An 18,039-nucleotide genomic window follows, 5' to 3' on the forward strand; every position below is an offset into this window, starting at 1 on the left:
ACAATCACAGGGGCAGGTGAAACAGATCAGGGTGTAACATGACAGCATACCCTGTTTCCGGCCTGTGATTGATGACAACAGCCAGGCGAATACGACAACAGGTTGTTTGCAAGTTCATTTTGCGATAGTGACACAGATATTATTGTTAGAGAAACAAGGCTGTTCACTGTCGCTATAGTAATTTAAAGAGAGGCTGTTGATGGCCGCTATGGGTTCTAAAGTGTTAACAATGAACCTAGCTAAGCTGCAGCTGGCTCAAAACAAAGCAGCACACCTTGCCCTTAACTGCACACACAGAACTAACATCAAAACATGCATGATATTCTTCATTGTTGATGGTTGAGGAGAAATGTACTACTTATCTTCTAGTCTTTTTAAGAAAAATGTTTGTGTTGAAAATGCCTAACCACTTGTATAATCTATTTGAATATATTTCAAACAGATATACAGTTGAAGTCGGAAGTTTACATACACTTAGGTGGAGTCATTAAAACTAGTTTTTCAACCACTCCACAAATTTCTTGTTAACTTCTCTGGGATATGTGGGACGCTAACGTCCCACTTGGCCAAAAGCCAGTAAAAATGCAGAGCTCCAAATTCAAATATATTACTATAAAAATCTAACTTTCATGAAATCACACATGAAAGACACCAAATTAAAGCTACACTTGTTGTGAATCCAGCCAACATGTCTGATTTCAAAAAGTATTCACGGCGAAAGCACACCAAACGATTATGTTAGGTCAGTACATAGCCACAGAAAAACACAGCCATTTTTCCAGCCAAAGAGAGGAGTAACAAAAAGCAGAAATAGAGATAAAATTAATCACTAACCTTTGATGATCTTCATCAGATGACACTCATAGGACTTCATGTTACACAATACATGTATGTTTTGTTTGGTAAAGTTCATATTTATATCCAAAAATCTGAGTTTAGGCGGGACGCTACTGTCTCACTTGGCAAAAAGCCAGAGAAAATGCAGAGCGCCAAATTCAAATTAATTACTATAAAAATTACTATAAAAATCAAACTTTCATTAAATCACACATGAAAGATATCAAATTAAAGCTACACTGGTTGTGAATCCAGCCAATATGTCAGAATTCAAATAGGCTTTTCGGCGAAAGCAAACAATGCTATTATCTGAGTTAGCACCATTGTAAACAAAGAGAGATAAGCATATTTCAACCCTGCAGACGCGACACAAAACGCAGAAATATAAATATAATTCATGCCTTACCTTTGACGAGCTTCTGTTGTTGGCACTCCAATATGTCCATAAATATCACAAATGGTCCTTTTGTTCGATTAATTCCGTCGATATATATCCAAAATGTCCATTTATTTGGCGCGTTTGATCCAGAAAAACACCGGTTCCAACTCGTGAAACATGACTACAAAATATCTCAAAAGTTACCTGTAAACTTTGCCAAAACATTTCAAACTACTTTTGTAATACAACTGTAGGTATTTTTTAACATAAATAATCGATAAAATTGAAGACGGGATGATCTGTGTTCAATACAGGATTAAAACAATCTGTAGCATGCTTTCTGGTCACGCGCCTCTATCTAACAGGACACTTCAAGTGACCCTGATTCAAAATGGCCGTACTTCTTCATTACACAAAGGAAAAACCCTCAACTAATTTCAACACTGTTGACATCCAGTGGAAGCGGTAGGAACTGCAAGAAGGTCAATTATAAATCTGTATTTCCAATGAAAATCCATTGAAAAGAGAGTGACCTCAACAACAAAAAAAATCTGAATGGTTTGTCCTCTGGGTTTCGCCTGCTAAATAAGTTCTGTTATACTCACAGACATGATTCAAACCGTTTCAGAAACTTTAGAGTGTTTTCTATCCAAATCTACTAACAATATGCATATCTTATCTTCTGGGGATGAGTAGCTGGCAGTTGAATTTGGGTATGCTTTTCATCCAAATGTGAAAATGCTGCCCCCTATCCTAGAGAAGTTATTAACAATCCCTAGTTTTGGCAAGTCGGTTAAGACATTACTTTGTGCATGACACAAGTACTTTTTCCAACAATTGTTTACTGACAGATTATTTCACTTATAACTCACTGTATCACAATTCCAGTGGATCAGAAGTTTAAGTTGACTGTGCCTTTAAACAGCTTGGAAAATTCCAGAAAATTATGTAATGGCTTTAGAAGCTTCTGATAGGCTAATTGACATAATTTGAGTCAATTGTACCTGTGGATGTATCTCTTGACATCATGGGAAAATCAAAAGAAATCAGTCAAGACCTCTGAAAGAAAATTGTGGACCTCCACAAGTCTGGTTCATCCTTGGGAGAAATTTCCAAATGCCTGAAGGTACCACATTCATCTGTACAAACAATAGTACGGAAGTATAAACACCATGGGACCACGCAGCCGTGATACCGCTCAGGAAGGAGATGCGTTCTGTCTCCTAGAGATGAACGTACTTTGGTCCGAAAAGTGCAAATCAATCCCAGAACAACATCAAAGGACCTTGTGAAGATGCTGGAGGAAACAGGTAGAAAAATTTCTATATCCACAGTAAAACGAGTCCTATATCGACATAACCCAAAAGGCCACTCAGCAAGGAAGAAGCTACTGCTCCAAAACCGCCATAAAAAAGCCAGACTACGGTTTGCAACTGCAGATGGGGACAAAGATCGTACTTTTTGGTGAAATGTCCTCTGGTCTGATGAAACAAAAATAGAACTGTTTGGCCATAATGACCATCGTTTTGTTTGGAGGAAAAAGGGGGAGGCTTGCAAGCTGAAGAACACCATCCCTACCATGAAGCACGGGGGTGGCAGCATCATGTTGTGGGGGTGCTTTGCTGCAGGAGGGACTGGTGCACTTCACAAAATAGATGGCATCATGAGGCAGGAAAAGGATGTGGATATATTGAAGCAACATCTCAAGACATCAGTCAGGAAGTTAAAGCTGGGTCACAAATGTGTTTTCCAAATGGACAATGACCCCAAGCATACTTCCAAAGTTGTGGAAAATGGCTTAAGGACAACAAAGTCAAGGTTTTGGAGTGTCCATCACAGAGGCCTGACCTCATCCTATAGAAAATATGTGGGCAGACCTGAAAAAGCGTGTGTGAGCAAGGAGGCCTACAAACCTGCTCAGGTACACCAGCTCTGTCAGGAGGAATTGGCCAAAATTCACCCAACTTATTGTGGGAAGCTTGTGGAAGGCTACCCGAAACGTTTGACCATAATTAAACAATTTAAAGGCAATGCTACCAAATACTAATTGAGTGTATGTAAACTTCTGACCCACTGGGAATGTGATGAAAGAAATAAAAGCTGAAATATATCCTTTTCTCTAATATTATTCTGACATTTCACATTCTTAAAATAAAGTGGTGATCCTAACTGACCTAAAACAGGGAATTGTTATTTGTATTAAATGTCAGGAATCGTGAAAAACTGAGTTAAAATGTATTTGGCTGAGGTGTATGTAAACTTCCGATTTCAACTGTACATACCCCACCAGACACGCCACTGTGGATTTCTTTGATGTAGCCAAACTAAAAACAGTTTTAATGTTTCACACTGTTATGTATAGAGCTATGTCATCATGAAATGCACAGCCATCAGAGGTTACTCAGGCAAAAAGCTAGTTTAGCTTTAAAAAACAAATTTAAAAAACACATTGTATCACAGTGACTCTCCTGTCTCTAAATATCTAATTTAACTGTATTGTATTTAAGAATATGAATATGTAAACAGTGCCTTCAGAAAGTATTCACACCCTGGTGACTTTTTCCACATGTTGTTGTGTTACAGCCTGAATTAAAAATGGATTCAATTGAGATTTGTTGTCACACACAATATCAAATCAAAATAAAATAAAATGTTATTAGTCACGTGCGCCAAATACAACAGGTGTAGGCCTTACAGTGAAATGCCTACTGACTGGCCCCTAACCAACAATGCAGTTTCCAAAAAATATGGATAACAATAAGAGATAAAAGTAACAAGTAATTAAAGAACAGCGGTAAAATAACTAAAGCGAGACTATAGAAAGGGGGGTACTGATACAGAGTCAATGTGCAGGGGCACCGGTCTGTTGAGGTACTATGTTCATGTAGGTAGAGTTATTAAAGTGACTATGCATAGATGACAACAAAGAGTAGCAGTGGTGTAAAAAGGGGGTGAGGGGGGGCACTGCAAATAGTCTGGGTAGCCATTTGATTAGCTGTTCAGGAGTCTTATGGCTTGGGGGTAGAAGCTGTTTAGAAGCTTTTTGGACCTAGACTTGGCGCTCGGGTACCGATTGCCACGGGGTAGCAGAGAGAACAGTCTATGACTAGGGAGGCTAGAGTCTTTGACAATTTTTAGGGCCTTCCTCTGACACCACTTGGTATAGAGGTTCTGGATGGCAGGAAGCTTGGCCCCGGTGATGTACTGGGCCATACGCACTACCCTCTCTAGTGCCTTGCGGTCGGAGGCTGAGAAGTTGCCATACCAGGCAGTGATAAAACCGGTCAGGATGCTCTCGATGGTGCAGCTGTAGAACCTTTTGAGAATCTAAGGACCAATGCCAAATCTTTTCAGTCTCCTGATGGGGAATTTGTTTTTTCGTGCCCTCTTCACGACTGTCTTGAGGTGCTTGGACCATGTTAGTTTGTTGGTGAGGTGGACGCCAAGGAACTTGAAGCTCTCATCCTGCTCCACTACAGCTTCATCGATGAGAATGAGGGCGTGCTCGGTCCTTCTTTTCCTGTAGTCCACAATCATCTCCTTTGTCTCGTCACGTTGAGGGAGAGGTTGTTGTCCTTGCGCCACACGGTCAGGTCTCTGATCTCCTCCCTATAGTCTGTCTCATCGTTGTCGGTGATCAGGCCTACCACTGTTGTGTCATCAGCAAACTTAATGATGGTGTTGGAGACATGCTGGCAGTGCAGTCATGAGTGAACAGGGAGTACAGGAGGGGACTGAGCATACACCCCTGAGGGGCCCCGTGTTGAGGATCAGCGTGTTGAGGATCAGCGTGGCGGATGTGTTGTTACCTGCCCTTACCAACTGGGGGCGGCCCGTCAGGAAGTCCAGGATCCAGTTGCAGAGGGAGGTGTTTAGTCACAGGGTCTTTAGCTTAGTGATGATTTTTGAAGGCACTATGGTGTTGAATGCTGAGTTGTAGTCAATGAATAGCATTCTCACATAGGTGTTCCTTTTGTCCAGGTGTGAAAGGGCAGTGTGGAGTGCAATAGAGATTGCATCATCTGTGGATCTGTTGGTGAAGTATGCAAATATTGAGTGGGTTTAGGGTTTCTGGGATAATGGTGTTGATATTTAAAAAAATATATATTTATCCGTTATTTTACCAGGTAAGTTGACTGAGAACACGTTCTCATTTACAACAACGACCTGGGGAATAGTTACAGGGGAGAGGAGGGGGATGAATGAGCCAATCGTAAACTGATATGAGCCATGACCAGCCTTTCAAAGCATTTCATGGCTACAGACGTGAGTGCTATGGGTCGGTAGTCATTTAGGCAGGTTTCCTTAGTGTTCTTGGGCACAGGGACTATGGTGGTCTGCTTGAAACATGTTGGTATTAGACACTCAGACAGGGAGAGGTTGAAACTGTCATTGTAGACATTTCCCAGTTGGTCAGTGCATGCTCGGAGTACACGTCCAGGTAATCCATCTGGCCCTGCGGCATTGTGAATGTTGACCTGTTTAAAGGTCTTACTCACATCGGCTGCGGAGAGCGCGATCACACAGTCATTCGGAACAGATGATGCTCTCATGCATGTTTCAGTGTTACTTGCCTCGAAGCGAGCATAGAAGTTATTTAGCTAATCTGGTAGGCTCGTGTCACTGGGCAGCTCTCTGCTGTGCTTCCCATTGTAGTCTGTAATATTTTGCAAGCCCTGCCAGATCCGACGAGCGTCGGAGCCAGTGTAGTATGATTCATTCTTAGTCGTGTTTGATGGTTCGTCGGAGGGCATTTCTTATAAACTTCCTGGTTAGAGTCCCACTCCTTGAAAGCGGCAGCTCTACGCTATAGCTCAGTGCGAATGTTGCCTGTTATCCATTGCTTCTGGTTGGGGTATGTACGTACAGTCACTGTGGGGACGACATCCTCGATGCACTTATTGATAAAGCCAGTGACTGATGTGGTGTACTCCTCAATGCCATCAGAAGAATCCCGGAACATATTCCAATCTGTGCTAGCAAAACAGTCCTGTAGATTAGCATCTGCTTCATCTGACCACTTTTTGTAGACCGAGTCACTGGATCTTCCTGCTTTAATTTTTTAACTACATGACTATATGAACAAAAGTATGTGGACACATGCTTGTCAAACATCTAATTTCAAAATCATGGGCATTAATATTGAGTTGGTCCCCCCTTTGCTGCTGTGACAGCCTCCACTCTTCTGGGAAGGCTTTCCACTAGATGTTGGAGCATTGCTGCGGGGACTTGCTTCCATTCAGCCACAAGAGCATTAATGAAGTCGGGCACTGATGTTGGGCGATTAGGCCTGGCTCACAGTCGGCGTTCCAATTTGTCCCAAAGATTTTCGATAGGGTATAGGTCAGAGCTCTGTGCAGGCCAGTCATGTTCTTCCACACCGATCTTGAAAACACATTTCTGTATGGACCTCGCTTTGTGCATGGGGGCATTTTCATGCTGAAACAGGAAATAGCCTTCCCTAAACTGTTGCCAAAGCACAGAATCATCTAGAATGTAATTGTATGCTGTAGCGTTAAGATTTCCCTTCATTGGAACTAAGGAGAAGCATGAAAAACAGCCCCAGACCATTATTCTTCCTCCACCAAACTTTACAGTTGGCACTATGCAGACAGTGTTCTTCTGGCATCCGCCAAACCCAGATTATTCCATTGGACTGTGATTCATCACTCCAGAGGACGCGTTTCCACTGCTCCAAAGTTCAATGGAGGCGAGCTTTAAACCACTCCAGCCAACACTTGGCATTGCGCATTGTGATCTTAGGCTTTTGTGCGGCTGCTCGGCCATGGAAACCCATTTCATGAAGCTCCCGATGAACAGTACTTGCTCTGACGTTGCTTCCAGAGGCAGTTTGGAATTTCGCTAGTGAGTGTTGTAACCGAGGACAGATGATTTTACGAGCTTCAGCACTCCGCGGTGCCGTTCTTTGAGCTTGTGTGGCCTTCCACTTTACGGCTGAGCCGTTGTTGCTCTTAGATGTTTCCACTTCACAATAACAGTACTTACTGTTGACCGTGGCAGCTCTAGCAGGGCAGAAATTTGACAAACGGACTTGTTGGAAAGGTGGCATCCTGTGATGGTGCAACGTTGAAAGTCACTGAGCTCTTCAGTAAGACCAGTCTACTGTCAATGTTTGGCTATGGTGATTGCATGGCTGTGTGTTTGATTTTATGAGTCTGCATAGAGACAGTCCTAAAATAAAATACAAAGGTCATCTCAGATAATACGTGTAGCCATTCTGTTAGCATCTAGCAGTCTTATGGCTTGGGGATAGAAGCTGTTCAGGAGCGTGTTGGACTTGGTGCACCGGTACCGCTTGTCATGCGGAAGCAGAGAGAACAGTCTATGGCTTGGGTGGCTGGAATCTTTAACGATTTTCTGGGCCTATTGTTCACACCACCTGTTATAGAGGTCATGGATGGCAGGGAGCTCGACCCCGGTGATATACCATTAATCTGGTGAGAAGACGATGGAAAAAATGTTTAAGTGCGCTGCATGAAACATAGGCGTGCTTCACCCACACCACGCCGACAGAGCTGCAGAGGCTACCAAACTATTGTCAAAAGTTAGACGAAGTGCATTCTGTTTCAGACAGCACTCTATCCCTGCTCTTCCAAAGAGAAAGTTTAATATTTTTTAGTTCGGTGTGGCGATAGAGCACTGTTTGAACTAAGGCTTACCTCATTAGGGGTTGGGCTGTTTTTTTGTCAATGTTTTATAAGAGCCTCCTTGTTGTTAGCTGAGATAACTTTTGCCCCTTTCATATTTGGATGCAAGCCTCTCTAGTAAAACCTGGGGCCTCTCCCAAAAGTGATCAAAATTGTCAGGGAACAGCAGGATTTAAGCCAGTAGTGTAGTCAGAGGAAACGTCTAAAACCTTCTATTCAGTGACCTACTGTTGGTAGAAGTCTTGAAATGAGAACCTGCTTGCCTGTCTCCTTTAGCCTGCCAACGAGCATAAGTCATCTTTTAATTGCTCCCATTTATGAAGATTGATGTCGTTTGTACAAACATGCCCTTACAAAAAAGTCCAACAGCCAACCCTTCAGTAAACTCCAAAAGTATTGGGACAGTGACACATTTTTTGTTCATTTGGCCCTGTACTCTAGCACTTTGAATTTAAAAGGATACAATGACTATGGGGTTAAAGTGCAGACTGTTAGCTGTAAATAATAATATAGTAAACTTCTAAATACTTCTACATTAATGTGGATGCAAGCATGATTACGGATAATCATGTAAGCATTTCACGGTAAGGTCTACACCTGTTGTATTCGGCGCATGTGACAAATACAATTTGATTTGATTTGAATCCTGAATGTATCCTGAATAATGATGAGTGAGAAAGTTAGAGACACAAATATCATACCCCCCCAAAAATGCTAACCTTCCCTGTTATTGTAATGGTGAGTGGTTAGCGTGTCTAGGGGGTGTGATATTTGTACGTATGTAACTTTTTCACTGATCATTATTCACAATTCATTCAGGATTATCCATAATTATGGTAGCATCCACATTAACGTAGAAGTGTTTAGAAACATATTCTATTCTTTTTCACAATAAAAATGAATATGGGACCAAATACTAAACTTTTGACTACAGTTGTGGCCAAAAGTTTTGAGAATGACACAAATATTAATTTCCACAAAGTTTGCTGCTTCAGTGCCTTTAGATATTTTTGTCAGATGTTACTATGGAATACTGAAGTATAATTACAAGCATTTCATAAGTGTCAAAGGCTTTTATTGACAATTACATGAAGATGATGCAGAGTCAATATTTGCAGTGTTGACCCTTCTTTTTCAAGACCTCTGCAATCCGCCCTGGCATGCTGTCAATTAACTTCTGGCCACATCCTGACTGATGGCAGCCCATTCTTGCATAATCAATGCTTGGAGTTTGTCAGAATTTGTGGGTTTTTGTTTGTCAACCCGTCTCTTGAGGATTGACCACAAGTTCTCAGTGGGATTAAGGTCTGGGGAGTTCCTGGCTATGGACCCAAAATATTGATGTTTGCCTTATTGCAAGGTGCTCCATCATGCTGGAAAAGGCATTGTTCGTCACCAAACTGTTCCTGGATGGTTGGGAGAAGTTGCTCTCGGAGGATGTGTTGGTACCATTCTTTAATCATGGCTGTGTTCTTAGGCAAAATTGTGAGTGAGCCCACTCCCTTGGCTAAGAAGCAACCCCACACATGAATGGTCTCAGGATGCTTTACTATTGGCATGACACAAGACTGATGGTAGTGCTCACCTTGTCTTCTCCGGACAATCTTTTTTCTGAATGCCCCAAACAATCGGAAAGGGGATTCATCAGAGAAAATGACTTTACCCCAGTCCTCAGCAGTCCAATCCCTGTACCTTTTGCAGAATATCAGTCTGTCTCTGATGTTTTTCCTGGAGAGAAGTTGCTTCTTTGCTGCCCTTCTTGACACCAGGCCATCCTCCAAAAGTCTTCGCCTCACTGTGCGTGCAGATGCACTCACACCTGCCTGCTGCCATTCTATCTACCTCATGGCTTGATTTCTGTTCTAACATGCACCGTCAACTGTGGGACCTTATATAGACAGGTGTGTGCCTTCCCATATAATGTCCAATCAATTTAATTTACCACAGGTAGACTCCAATCAAGATGTAGAAACATCTCAAGGATGATCAATGGAAACAGGTTGCACTTGAGCTCAATTGTGAGTCTCATAGCAAAGGGTCTGAATACTTATGTAAATGTGGTGTTTTTTATTTATTTTGTAAATATATATATTTTTTTTTTAAATCTAAAAATCTGTTTTTGCTTTGTCATTATAGGGTATTGTGTGTTGATTGATGAGGGGAAAAAGTAATTTAATCAATTTTAGGATAAAGCTGTAACATAAGAAAATGTGGAAAAAGTCAAGAAGTCAGAATACTTTCCAAATGCAATACTAAATTCCATTTAAAAAATACAATCAGTTTGCCAGGTTGATTCAACGTCATCACATTGAATTTTGCTGCTGAAATTACATGGAAACAGCGTTGATTCCCCCAGTTTTTGCCCAGTAGGATGGGTCTTCACTATCCCCTCTCTCCTATCTTCTACTCTTCTACTACTCTTTTAAAGCAGCAATCAGCAGTTTAAACAATAACAAAGCATCTTCCCCACCACTGCTTCTGTAAAAAGTGGAGGGATGGGGCTGGAGAAATATAACCACTCTCAAATTCAAAAGGCAGTGCTATGGATGCAAGAACTGACCATCCACGATATCAAAAGTATAGGTTTAACCATGTTTTTTGGGCTATACAGTGTTTGCAAACAAAGCTCTGTATGTTTTTGGGCTATACAGTGTTTGTAAACAAAGTAAATGCAAACAAACATTCGATTAGAAGAAGTTTATATGTCGGGTTCTGATGGGTTAAACCAGGACGTTCAAGATTAACATAGAAATTTGACATCTATCCAAGTCCTGAGGACGTCGGAAAATGCCTTCAAAACTGGCCACTAGGGGCAACAGTGAGCGCTGCTACCATCAAGTAGACTAGGGTTTTGGTAGAATTCTGGAATGGCAGAGGTGGTGGAAAGCCATAATCCCCTGACTTTGATCAGAAGGTTGTGTGTTTGATCTCAGCAATGAACACTGTTTTTTATTTTTGGTTGTAAGTCTATCCCAAACCTTAACCCTTACCTTAACCATTTGGAATGAGCACCTAAACGTTATGATTTAACCATATCCCAAACCTTAAACCTTACCTTTGAAATTTGACTTCTGGAGAAATGGAACGATACAGAGCAGCAGGAGCTTCTAATTTTGAGGTTTGGAGCAGCTTTGACATTTCACGTTTGGAGAACGTGGATGAACGTCTAATTCTGCAGTGAGATTATGAGAGCTTGTTGTTTGAACTGTGCTCATGAGGCATTTATACGAATCAATGGGTACATATCATTAATTTATAAGTCCAAAAATGAATTTAGCAACTGCTGATTGTCCCTTTAAAATGGGGAGGCACTCCAATGATCACCCCCAGCCCTGAGAGGCAGAGAGAAAAAGAGGCAGGGAGAGAGAGTGAGAGTGAGAGAGAGCTGCCTGCCTGGACGGATGCGTCGGAAACCTCCCACGAGGGGCCCCATGTAATTAGATGCATGCTGTTCAAGCTAGAGTATATTGTCTTCCCAGTTGCCTATGAAGCCTCCACCCACTGGCCCACCCTACATTTAGCAGATCATGTGATGGGGGCGGGCAAGCTAAGTCATTTGCAAGTACAACAGTTCTCTGTGCAGCTCCCCATTCATTTCCTGAGAACTGCAAGAGCTCAGCAGCTGAGAGACAGAAGGGGAGGGAGCTGCACACGCAGGAGTGAGAGAGAGAGGAGCAAAAGAGAGAGGACTGGAGAAGGAAAAAACGTTTTCTACGGCTCTGCGGCTTCTGACAAGGTCTGTGGAAATGTTTCCTCCTTCTTCTGTTCTTCTCATGCTGTGGTTCTTGTTTGTCATGCTTGTGGGATTGTGTGTGTGTGGTTCAGCTGTCATTGCTGTGTCCAGCCTTATGACAACTCCTGGTCATCTAGCTACCTACTGCACACTGCCTGGCTGCCCGTGTGTGCCATTATGCACTGTAAAACTTTTCCCTGTAAATGTACAGCATTATACTGGCACCAGAGATGCTATAATATAGTGTATATTACAGTACTATTTTCCTTACTGTAAAACATATTACAGCATTCAGCATCCCTGCTGTAAATTTACAGCAGGGATGCTGTAATGTTTTACAGTAAGGAGATTACTAACGTGAAATATATTACAGCTTCTCTGCTCTAAAGCAAAATTACAGCATTAACCTGGCAACTCAGGTTCCAGGATTATGCTGTAAATTTACAGGGAAAGTCTCACTGAAAAGTAAACGTAGGAAAACAATACATTCGTACATAAAATACATTTTTTCAAATTGGTAACAAAATGAACTGCAAATGAACAACAGGATGGAAAATAGAAGTAACAACAGTTAACATGTGTAACCAAATAAGAGCATCATTACAACACTTATTTTAAAACTATATTGTATGTGGGAGGTGTGGGGGAGCGAGAGACAGAGGGAGATTTAAAATTGAGATTGGGTACAATTCTAGATCTACGATCAGGGGCAACTCTATTCGGCGTAAGGGGATTCAGAGGCAGTGAAACACAACGGGACAGTTTGGGCAGGAGAGCATCCAGGAGAGAGACGTCAGCACAGCATCAGGTGTTCCTTATGAGGCTCCCTAACAATCCTCCTCAGTTCTGATTTGACAGCTCTCCTCACCCCTATGACAAGCCTGGAAAAATCAAAAAATAATAGAATGAGAGACAGAGAGCACCAGGGCTGTTACTCTGTCGGTAAAAAGACAGGTGACAAGGGACATGTCAAGCTTGTGTCGTGTGTGTACTTACCTCACTAGAGGTCTTCATTCAAACTCAGTGAGCTCTTTGTAGAATGAGGCAACGGGGTTGAAAACAGCTGCTTCATCTGGGCCACCTTGTCATGCACTTTGTCCCTTCTTCACATTTCATCATCTTGGGTTGATTCGAGACAGGAATCTGTACAGCCATATCCAATACTGTTCATGAAATAAATTGAGGCACTGAACAAATACAAATAAGACAGCTACTGTAGATACTGTGCACCTTCTTCAAACCCTAGTTAACTATATAATAAAATATTGATAAGCCTAAACAATAACACATATTATTTGACCAAATTCACATGTTCCTTTCTTTCAGCACCACCAAATGTGTTGATACTACTGTAAAGAGAGATGGTTTAGCTAATACTATGACCTTATTTAACAATGTTGTTTAAATTAAACAAATGGTAAGGGGGAGAGGCTGTACGGACACTCCTGGCCTGTAAAATGATGACGTATGTTGCGCAGCTGACCGAATCACAGGGCTGTGACAGCTAAGGACACTGTCCCAGTGTGGTTGCAGTTCATGCTCTCCCCATTGAGTAGACTGTATCACGGTGACGTCTAGATGGCTACCAATATTAGTTATTTCTTGTGTAGCCTGCTGTCCTACTTGAAGTATAGTCCTGGTAGTCCAAAAAATTGCCACGTTACTAGCTACCGCCGGCGATACAGCTGCCCGTATTTTTTTTTTTTTTTTAATGTTATTTCATCTTTATTTAACTAGGCAAGTCAGTTAAGAACAAATTCTTATTTTACAATGACGGCCTACACCAGCCAAACCCGGACGACGCTGGGCCACTTTTGTGCCGCCCTATGGGACTCCCGATCATGGCCGGTTGTGATACAGCCCGGGATCAAACCAGGGTCTTTAGTGACTCCTCTAGCACTGAGATGCAGTGCCTTAGATCACTGTGCAACCCGGGAGCCTGTATACACACTCCTTGTACACACCCTTTGTATTCACACCCCTTGACTTTTTCACCAAAATGTTGTGTTTTTGTGATTTTTTTGGTCACTGGCCTACACACAATACCACATAACGTCAAAGTGGAATTATGTTTTTTAAAGATTTTACAAATTAGTAAAAAATGAAAAGCTGAAATGTCTTGAGTCAGTAAGTATTCAACCCCTTTGCTATGGCAAGCCTAAATAAGTTCAGGAGTAAAAATGTACTTAACAAGTCTCAAAGTTGCATGGACTCACTCTGTGTGCAATAATAGTGTTTAACATGATTTTTGAATGACTACCTCATCTCTGTACCCAATACATACAATTATCTGTAATGACCCTCAGTCGAGCAGTGAATTTCAAACACAGATTCAATCACAAAGACCAGGGAGATTTCTCAATGACTCGCAAAGCAGAGCAGCTATTGATAGATGGGTAAAAAAAGCAGACAATGAATATCCCTTTGAGCATGGTGAAGTTATTAATTACATTTTGGATGGTGTATCAATACACCCAGTCACTACAAAGATACAGGTGTCCTTTCTAACTCAGTTTCCAGAGAGGAAGGAAATCACTCAGGGATTTCACAATGATTCTAATAGTGACTTTCAAACAGTTACAGAGTTTAATGACTGTGATAGGAGAAAACTGAGGATGTATCCACAATACTAACCTAATTGAGTGAAAAGTCTATACAGAATACAAATATTCCACCAAAACATTACAACAAGGTACTAAAGCAGTACTACAAAAATGTGGCAAAGCAATTAACTTTTTGTCCTGAATACAAAGTGTTATTTTTGGGACAATACAACACATGACACAGGTGCACCTTCTGCTGGGGACAGTAAATGGACAATCTAAAATGTGCAGTTTTGTCACACAACACAATGCCACAGATGTCTCAAGTTGAGGGAGCATGCAAGTGGCATGCTGACTGCAGGAATGTCCACCAGAGCCATTATGAGAGAATTTAATTTCTCTATCATAAACCACCTTCATCATTTTAGAGATTTTGGCAGTACATCCAACCGGCCTCACAACGTCAGACCACTGGTAACGCGCCAGCCCAGGACCTCCACATCCGGCTTCTTCACCTTTGGGATCGTCTGAGCCCAGCCATCCGGACAGCTGATGAAACTGTGGGTTTACACAACCGAAGAATTACTGCACAAAGTGTGTCAGAAAACGTCTCAGGGATGCTTATCTGCATGCTCGTCATCCTCACCAAGCTCCTCACCTGACTGCAGTTTGGCGTTATAACTAACTTCAGTGGGCAATGGCCACTGCCACTCTGGAGAAGTGTGCACTTCACGGATGAATCCCGGTTTCAACTGTACCGGGCAGATGGCAGACTTGTGGGCAAGCGGTTTGATGATGTCAACGCTGTGAAGAGACTGCCCCATGGTGGTGGTGGAGTTATGGTATGGGCAGGCATAAACTAAGGACAGCGAAAACAAAGCATTTTATTGATGGCAATCTGAATGCACAGAGATACCGTGACGAGATCCTGAGGCCCATTGTCATGCCATTCATCTGCCACCATCACCTCAAGTTTCAGCATGATAATGCACAGCCCCATGTCGCAAGGATCTGTACACAATTCCTTGAAGCTGAAAATCTCCCAGTTCTTCCATGGCTTGCATATTTACCAGACAGTTCACCCATTGAGCATGTTTGGGAGGCTCTGAATCGACGTGCGGAACATTGTGTTCCATTTCCCACAGCCATTGAAGAGTGGGAAAAAATTCCACAGGCCACCATCAACAGGCTGATCAACTCTATGCGAAGGAGATGTGTCGCGCTGCATGAGGCAAATGATGGTCACATCAGATACTGACTGGTTTTCTGATCCACACCCATACTTTAAAAAAAAAGGTACACTACATTACCAAAAGTATGTGGACACCTGCTTGTCGAACATCTCATTCCAAAATCATGGGCAATAATATGGATTTGGTCCCCCCTTTTCTGCTTTAACAGCCTTCACTCTTCTGGGAAGGCTTTCCACTAGATGCTGGAACATTACTGCAGGGACTTGCTTCCATTCAGCCACAGGACCATTAGTGAGGTCAGGCACTGATGTTGGGCGATTAGGCCTGGCTCACAGTTGGCGTTCCAATTCCTCCCAAAGGTGTTCGATTTGGTTGAGTTCAGGGCTCTGTGTAGGCCAGTCAATTTATTTCACACTGATCTCAACAAACCATTTCTGTATTTACCTTGCATTGTGCACGAGGGCATTGTCATGCTAAAACAGGAAAGGGCCTTCCCCAAACTGTTGTCACTGGAATCATTTAGAATGTAATTGTATGCTGTAGCGTTAAGATTTCCCTTCAATGTAAGTAAGGGGCCTAGCCCAAACCATGAAAATCAGCACCAGACCGTTATTCTTCCTCCACCAAACTTTATAGTTGGCTCTATGCATTCAGACAGGTAGCGTTCCCCTGGCATCTGCAAACCCAGATTTGTCCATTGGACTGCCAAATGGTGAAGCATAATTCATCACTCCATGGAATGCATTTTCAATGCTCCAGAGTCCAATGGCGGCAAGCTTTACACACCTCCAGCCGATGCTTGGCATTGCGCATGGTGATCTTAGGCTTGTGTTCGGCTGTTTGGCCATGGAAACCCATTTCATGAAGCTCCCAATGAACAGTTGCTTCTAGAGGCAGTTTAGAACTTGGTAGTGAGTGTTGTAACCGAGAACAGACAATTTCTACATGTTACGCACTTCAGCACTTGGTGGTCCCGTGCTGTGAGCTTGTGTGGCCTACCACTTTGCGGTAGAGCCGTTGTTGCTCCTAGACATTTCCACTTCAGTTGACAGAGGCAGCTCTAGCAGGGCAGAAATTTGCTGAACTGACTCGTCGGAAAGGTTGCATCGTATGACAGTGCCACGTTGAAAGTCACTGAGTTCTTCAGTGAGGCCATTCTTCTTCCAATGTTTTCCTGTGGAGATTGCATGGCTGTGTGCAGCGACGGGTGTGGTTGAAATAGACAAATCAACTAATGTATATATACAGTGCCTTCGGAAAGTATTCAGACCCCTTGACTTTTTCCACATTTTGTTACGTTACAGCCTTATTCTAAAATTGATGAAATTATTTTTTCCCCTCATCAATCTACACACAATACCCCATAATGACAAAGCAAAAACAGGTTTTAGAAATGCTTGCTAATTTATTACAAATAAGAAACTGAAATATCACATTCACATAATTATTCAGACCCTTTACTCAGTACTACAGTATGTTGAAGCACCTTTGGCAGTGATTACAGCCTTGAGTCTTCTTGCGTATGACGCTACATGCTTGGCACACCTGTATTTGGGGAGTTTCTCCCATTCTTCCCTGCAGATCCTCTCAAGCTCTGTCAGGTTGGATGGGGAGTGATGCTGCACAGCTATTTTCAGGTTACTCCAGAGATTTTCGATCTTGTTCAAGTCTGGGCTCTGGCTGGGCCACTCAAGGACATTCAGAGACTTTTTCCGAAGCCACTCATGCGTTGTCTTGACTGTGTGCTTAGTGTCGCTGTCCTGTTGAAAGGTAAACATTCACCCCAGTCTGAGGTCCTGAGCGCTTTGAGCAGGATTGCATGAAGGATCTCTCTGTACTTTGCTCCGTTCATTTTTGCCTCGATCCTGACTAGTCTCCCAGTCCAAAACAACCCCACAGCATGATGCTGCCACCACCATGCTTCATTCTTGGTTTCATCAGACCAGAGATTCTTGTTTCTCATGGTCTGAGAGTATTTAGGTGCCTTTTGGCAAACTCCAAACGGGCTGTCATGTGCCTTTTACTGAGTGGTTTCCGTCTGGCCATTGCCATTAAAGCCTAAATGGTGGAGTGCTGCAGAGATGGTTGTCCTTCTGGAAGGTTCTCCCATCTCCACAGAAGAACTCTAGAGCTCTGTCAGAGTGACCATTGGGTTCTTGGTCACCTCCCTGACCAAGGCCCTTCTCCCCCGATTGCTCAGATTGGCCTGGTGGCTAGCTCAAGGAAGAGTCTTGGCGGTTCCAAACTTCTTCCATTTAAGAATGATGGAGGCCACTGTGTTCTTGGGAACCTTCAATGCTGCAGAAATGTTTTGGTATCCTACCCAAATCTTAGCCTCGACGCAATCTTGTCTCGGTACTCTACGGACAATTCCTTCGACCTCATGGCTTGGTTTTTGCTCTGAGATGCATTGTCAACTGTTGGACCTTATATAGAGAGATGTGTGTCTTTCCAAATCATGTCCAATTGATTTAATTTACCACAGGTGGACTCCAATCAAGTTGTAGAAACATCTCAAGGATGATCAATGGAAACAGGATGCACCTGAGCTCAATTTCAAGTCTCATAGCAAAGGGTATTACTGTTGTTAATTTTTAATACATTTGCAACAATTATGGGGTTAGATAACTGGATTTTATTTAATCCATTTTAGAATAAGGCTGTTACGTTATAAAATGTTGAAAAA

The 18,039-nt window shown here is 42.4% G+C and overlaps 1 protein-coding gene across 1 annotated transcript in view; it reads left to right on the forward strand.

Annotated features, from left to right (window-relative positions):
- The first annotated feature begins 11,465 nt into the window (after window positions 1-11,465).
- The window catches only part of LOC120064479 (Krueppel-like factor 12), a 161,527-nt gene continuing 154,953 nt past the window's right edge, over window positions 11,466-18,039 (forward strand). Inside the window, exon 1 of the mRNA XM_039015083.1 lies at window positions 11,466-11,620. The gene's annotated coding sequence lies outside the window, so the exon portion shown is untranslated. The remainder of the gene's footprint in view (window positions 11,621-18,039) is intronic.

The sequence above is a fragment of the Salvelinus namaycush genome, chromosome 19, assembly GCF_016432855.1.
Source record: "Salvelinus namaycush isolate Seneca chromosome 19, SaNama_1.0, whole genome shotgun sequence".
Lineage (NCBI taxonomy): Eukaryota > Metazoa > Chordata > Actinopteri > Salmoniformes > Salmonidae > Salvelinus > Salvelinus namaycush.